The following is a 6,426-nucleotide window of genomic DNA, read 5'->3' on the forward strand; positions in this document are numbered from 1 at the left end:
TTCTGTTATTCAACAGGGCTTTCAGTCTTTCAGTGATATTTATGGCCAACACTTGCCTTTGACTTCACTGGTATTTAGAGAGCCTTTGACCTGAACTGAATGACATGTTTTAATCGGATATGAATGAATTCATTTTTCATTTTCAGTGTGACAGTTCATTCTTGACTTTGGAAATAGTAGTTTGAGAAAAGTAAAGATTTAACTCAACGTCTACTTACTAGCTTTTTCTTGAGATTGTAACTAAATCTTGTAGTCTTCATTTGTGGCCAATGAAAGCTTTGGTAAAAGTGGATTTTTAGTGGAGACTGAGTTCATTTGTGTGTGTGTGTGTATGTGTGAGTGAATGGTTGAATAACATTTCACTTTCTTGGTATATATATTGTGATGACTGAATATGGAATCCTTGTTTTGTGACATTAAGATTCTGATTATTTATTTCATTAGTACAAAAATGTAATATACTGTGGTCTCCTGTTGGAAAAACACAATCACTATCAGCACTGCTACTGACCTTAAAAGAGACAATACTGCCAACATTTCTACCTTTCACCGGCCCATCTGAATAATCTTCAAACCCTGCGGAAGTAATATATGCTTTTATGGCTTTTAATCATCTTCAAAGAGCAAAGTGAAACATTTACTGTCTTTAAAATGGACCAGGGTACTGTGATTACAGTATTTTCAAGCCTTACCATAAAAGCAGATGGGCAAATAGTATGAGATAGATCTCTATTGAGATGTAAAACAGGAAAAGATTTCACCAATACATCCCACAATGAGCTGTCCTGGTTTAGTGAATGGAGCAGATGTCCATATGGTGCACACAGAGCAGCAGGTGCATCACTGACACTGGAAGTGGAAGCACGTCATCTTACTGTAGCTGAAATAAATAAAATTCTGTTTCTTCTTCCTCTTTGTACAGTAGTTTAGCTAGAAGCACAAACAGTAATCAGGAAGCAGGGACACAACACAAAAGAGTTGGACAGAAGAAACAACATGCTGATGTTATCACTATGCGTATAGCCTTACCAGTACCAGTGGTAGTAAGTGTAAAGTTTGTCCTGAGGGTGGCACCAGAGGAAACATCATGGGGTCATTAAAATCAGGGGGACGTTTATCTCCTTGGTAGCATGAATGTATTAGTATTTTATATTTCTTGTCTACATGTGGACATTTTGGTTTGATGGTGAAGAGGAAAGGTGAGGTGCTCAAAGTCATCACCAGTTTCCCTCTGCTTTTGTTGAAATTACAAACAGTAATTTGTGCATGCATTGATAGATGTTTGGCCAGTAGACCCAGCAGACCAAGTTGAAAATCAACCTGTCTCTTAGACCCCATCCCAACTAGGCTGCTTAAGGAAGTCTTACCCTCAGTTAGCACCTCCTTACTAGATATGATCAGTCTTTAGTAACAGGCTATGTACCACAGTCCTTTAAAGTAGCTGTAATTAAACCTCTTCTTAAGAAGCCTACTCTTGATTCAGGCATTTTAGCCAACTATAGACCTATAGCTAACCTTCCCTTTCTCTCTAAGATCCTTTAGAAAGCAGTCTCTAATCAGTTATGTGACTTTCTACATAACAATAGTTTATTTGAGGATTTTCAGTCAGGATTTAGAGTGCATCATAGCACAGAGACAACACTGGTGAAAGTCACAAACGACCTCCTAACTGCATCGGACAAAGGACTTCTCTCTGCACATCCTGTCCCAAACAGATGCGGAAAAACTAGTCTATGCATTTGTTACTTCTAGGCTGGATTATTGCAAGTCCTTATTATCAGGCTGCCCTAACAAGTCTCTAAAGACTCTTCAGCTGGTCCAGAATGCAGCTGCACATGTACTAACAAAAACTTGAACAAGATCATATTTTGCAGCTTCGCTGCACTAAAATCTAGAATAGAATTTAAAATCCTGTGTCAGTAAATGCTCTTTTACACATCCAACAGATCATCACTAATTTAGAGTCACGTTTGTGTCCACATGATGAATGTAAGGCCAATATTCACCAACCAATATATTCCACCAACCCCTGAGAAAAATATCTGGCTCTTTAGTTGCTAAATGATCCACTATGTTCACCAGCTAGTCTCTAATTGTGTTTGTGCTGTTTGGTGCTGAGCAGGTAGTGTACAGTGGGTTTGTCAAAGCTTTTTCTCTGAAAACAGCGGTCTGCTGCTGCTGGGATCCAGGTTGATGAGAGCGTTGAGACTGAACAGTAAAGTTCAGTGAAGCACGCAACAGGCTATCTCAGCCTGTAATGTTGATGTTGTTGATGTGGCAATCATAACTCTTCATTAGGCACTGTCATCTTCCCTTAAGACAGCCAAATGCCCTCTCCATGGTCATCTGTGCTTTACTGAGCCGGTTGTTAAAGGTGATCTGTGGATCTGGGTTGTTTGTTAGTGTTCATGGTATGGTTTCACCAACCATGGCAGTAGTGGATATGCTGCATCCCCCAACATCACCACTGCCATATCTACTCCTGTAAACCTCTCTGTGATATTAGGGAACAGTGTACCACTCTGACCCCTCTCGTACAAGGATGAATTGCAGGACACTATGGCATCATAGACTTTGCCTGGCCAACCCCCATTGATATCCCAGAACCAAAGTCGATGGTCTGCCATACCTTTACGGTTATAGTAGTCTGCAGGGCTGTCAGGTGGAGCTAAAATCCCAATATGAGTCCCATCAATAGCCTCTCCACATTGCGGGAAACCCAATGGTCTCGGAAACCTTGAATAATAACCTTGATTTCATTTTCAGAGGGTGTTCTGATGTAAAGGGAAAGCAAATTCTTCACAATTACAGAGGCTACATGATTGGCTAAAGTGACTGCAGTAGACTGGCCAGTCCCAAATAAATGTGAGATGCTTCTGAACTCCACACTTGTGGCCTGTCTCCAGACACATATCGCCACACGTTGCTCCACAGGCACCGGTTTCCTGAATGTGGTTGTCTCTCTTTGAAGGTGTGGCTGGAGGATGTTTTAGAACTGCAAGAATGTTGTCTTTCTCATTCTAAAATTCTTCCATTCATAATCTGTCCAGCTGGTGACAACATGCTCCCACCACACACAACATCTCTGCCAAATCCAGATGCTCCTGAGGCAAAATGTTAATTGTAATTTAAATGATATATATGCATAGACTATTATCTTGCCGCATTTTTAAGTATAATAAAATAAACAGAGTAGACTGTGTTTCACTCATTATGCTGAGGCACAGACCAATATTTTGTGTCAGATTTGTGTCAGATTGCAGTAGCCTAATCACAATAATGTTAGCCTGTGGTAAAATGATCTGTTTGGTCAGAAGAGACGTGATGAGGCTGTATTAGTTTGATAGCTAGCTAGTTATTAGTAATATGACAGTCGAGCAAAGTGCGTGAAAGCCAAATTAGCTAGCAAGATGTCTAGCTTTCTACGTTCTTTTTTATTTTTATTTTTATTGTAGCTAGCTATGTTTGTGTTTGTTTGCAAGGTGATATTTGTCAGCGAAATGTGATTGTAGCTAGCTACTTATGTTTATTGTTTTGTTTGCTAGCTAGCTAGCTAACAAACCAATACAGCTTTGTCTTGTCTCTTCTGAACAAATCATTTTAACATTCAAACTGCATCCAAAATAGGCAAACAAGCGATTTATGAGTAACTTCAACATATAAATAAAATAAAGATAAAAGAACATTAGCTAATGTTAACCAGTAAGGGCTACTACTTGTGTGTGCGCTACTGTCATCATTACAACAACAAACATCTTCTATTACTTGGATAGTACACTTTTCAATTCATTCGAGAATATTTGGGTTAATAATGGGCCTGGTTCTCATCTTATTGTTGAATGTGAATTGTAGTCAGTGAGTAAAGCTGCAAATTCCTCCCTCAACATCAGCTGCCCCCATAAAAATGCATGCACATACACTGACTGGTAGTTAGAGCTAACAGAGACATCACTATTCCTAACTGTGTTCTTATTCTTGTGCTCTGTGGTCTTGTACAGAATGATGAATGTCACTCTGCATTGTGTTGTTCTCTGTGGAGCATCCATTGATGATAACAAGGACGCGTTGAGAATAGATGGCAGCTGGTTAGTTGGGCATTATAACATCACAAACCAATGTATAATACCAATGTATTGTTATTGGCTTGTTCTACCCATTGAGCTGCACAGAAAAACACACCTGAGACATTAAGGTAAAAAGATGAAGGCCAGTCAGTAAGAGACTGCAGATATTGGATTCTTATATTGAAGTTTCAATTGTCATATATACACTATGAATCAGCAACATAACCACAACGGACAAAGTGGTCTTAAAGCAGCACCAATCAATATTTTTATATAAGCAATAGACCAAGTGATTATGACCAAATAATTCCCCTCAGCTCTAGGGAGCTTTTTATCCTCTTTGAACTCATGGTTTTGGTTTTCTTGTCCACATACTACATTCTCATCAACCTGGTTTCCAGCAGCAGATGTTTTCAGTGACAAGCTCTAATAAACTCACTGTACCACTACCTGCCCAGCACCAAACAGCAAACAGGCACAGTTAGAGTCTAGCTGGTGAACATAGTGGAGAATTTAGCAGCTAAGGAGACAGATATTTTTCTCAGGAGTTGGTGGAGACCAAAACAGAGCTAAAAGATGAGTGGGTATTGGACTTACATTCACCGGATGGATACAAACACAACTGACAGCCAATGCTAATGTTGCTCTTTGTTGGATGTGCTTATGCCTCCTCTGGTTATGTTTTCAGACTTCAAAGTTGGTATGAGTATCGTTAAGTAGCTGAAATGCCAGTCAGTAGGTGGGAGGCTGGCAGAGTACTGTGGGAACTTCCCCTCTAAAATAGAATCCAGAGCCTTGCATATTACAACAACTGCTTCTTCAACTATTACAACAACTGCAAAAGTGTATATTGTATAAGAAATGAACATACTATAACACAACAATCCATGATGATGGGATTTCACTGCAGTGAGCTGAGGCCACCACAGCACTTCTGCCCACACCATTTGATCGTAATGTAGTCTGGTGAAGTTAACTGTCTTGTTCTTGGTATACCTTTTGACATATAACGATGTACAATAAACTTTGCCCATGTGGACTTGTGGGACATATTTTTTTATACAGAAACTGAATGGGGTTTCACATCATCATTCCTGTCACAATCTGTGATTTCAGCTTATGTTTTGAACTGAACAGACCCAACCTCAATAACTGCATCCCAAATCAGGGGTCTGATATGAAGTAACACCTCTGCCCCAAATGATATCTTCTATAGGGATGTGCAGAGAGCCCAGTATTTGTATTTGTATCTGTATTTGTTGAGGCAACAAAAATATTTGTATTTGTATTCAAATAAAAGTGGAACTATAGCCACTATAGCCATATAGTTTCCATTTATCTGTAAGCTGTGATTAACAACCTAACCAGGCTGCTTACAAGAAAAGAACGGTGGAATATATGCCTGCTGCTGTGGCTTTTTCATCGGTGTGTTTACCAGCTTTAGATGAGCACCTGAATGTATAAATGTGGTAAATAGAACATGGTTATGGGATGTTTTCCATCTTTAAGACTTGGATGAGGTCCACCTGAATGCACCATTTAACATTTGACCACCATGCAATAGATTGTGACACTGAGGGCCACAAAGGTACCTGAATTCAGACAAAAGAGGGTTCAATACCATCCCTGGGCTTCTGAAACTGAACAGGCCTCATCGACTTGCAGATTTCACAGGATCCTGCCCCTGAACTGATAATATTGACCTTATGCCTGAACTATCAAACCGCAACAGACTTGGGGTAGCCTGTAAGAGAACACTCAAACAGTAATGTCATCATGAGGAGGTTTTTGGCTAAGCCTTGATGTAGAACCAGTCAGTATTAATTACATAAATCCAAAATAGCTGGCAGTTACTGGCAGCCATTTTGGCTGGCAGCAGCTCTTTCTCCTCCTAAGTGCCATATTTATTTACCTAAACAATGTAATTAATTATGTAAGTGTGAAGGTTCAATCTTGACCTTGGAAATATAGTAGTAGCTTGACCAAATAATCTCAACTCAAAGTCGACTTACTAACTTTTCCCAAGCTTTCAACTGCATCTCACTGTGGATAGAGTTTGCTCAGTTCTCATTATGATGAATTCATCATCAACAACAGACCAAAACCACTCACAACATCCACTGGAAAGAGGTTTAATGTCATCAACCAGGAGTCAGAGGCTGGCCAACAGCCGGACATTCACATCTGACACCAGAAACCATCTTCGAACGGACAGAGAGGTTACCATCTCCATCCATTTCCAACCACCTATCATCATGTAACCAAACCTCCACATTTAATGTGTTGGCAACTGAGCTGTCTCCATGACATCTTAGAAAGCTCAATATTCTTTAAAGAAAGTTGGATGAGTTTTTAAAGCTCT

This window comes from Thunnus maccoyii, chromosome 5, assembly GCF_910596095.1.
Source record: "Thunnus maccoyii chromosome 5, fThuMac1.1, whole genome shotgun sequence".
NCBI classification, from domain to species: Eukaryota; Metazoa; Chordata; class Actinopteri; order Scombriformes; family Scombridae; genus Thunnus; species Thunnus maccoyii.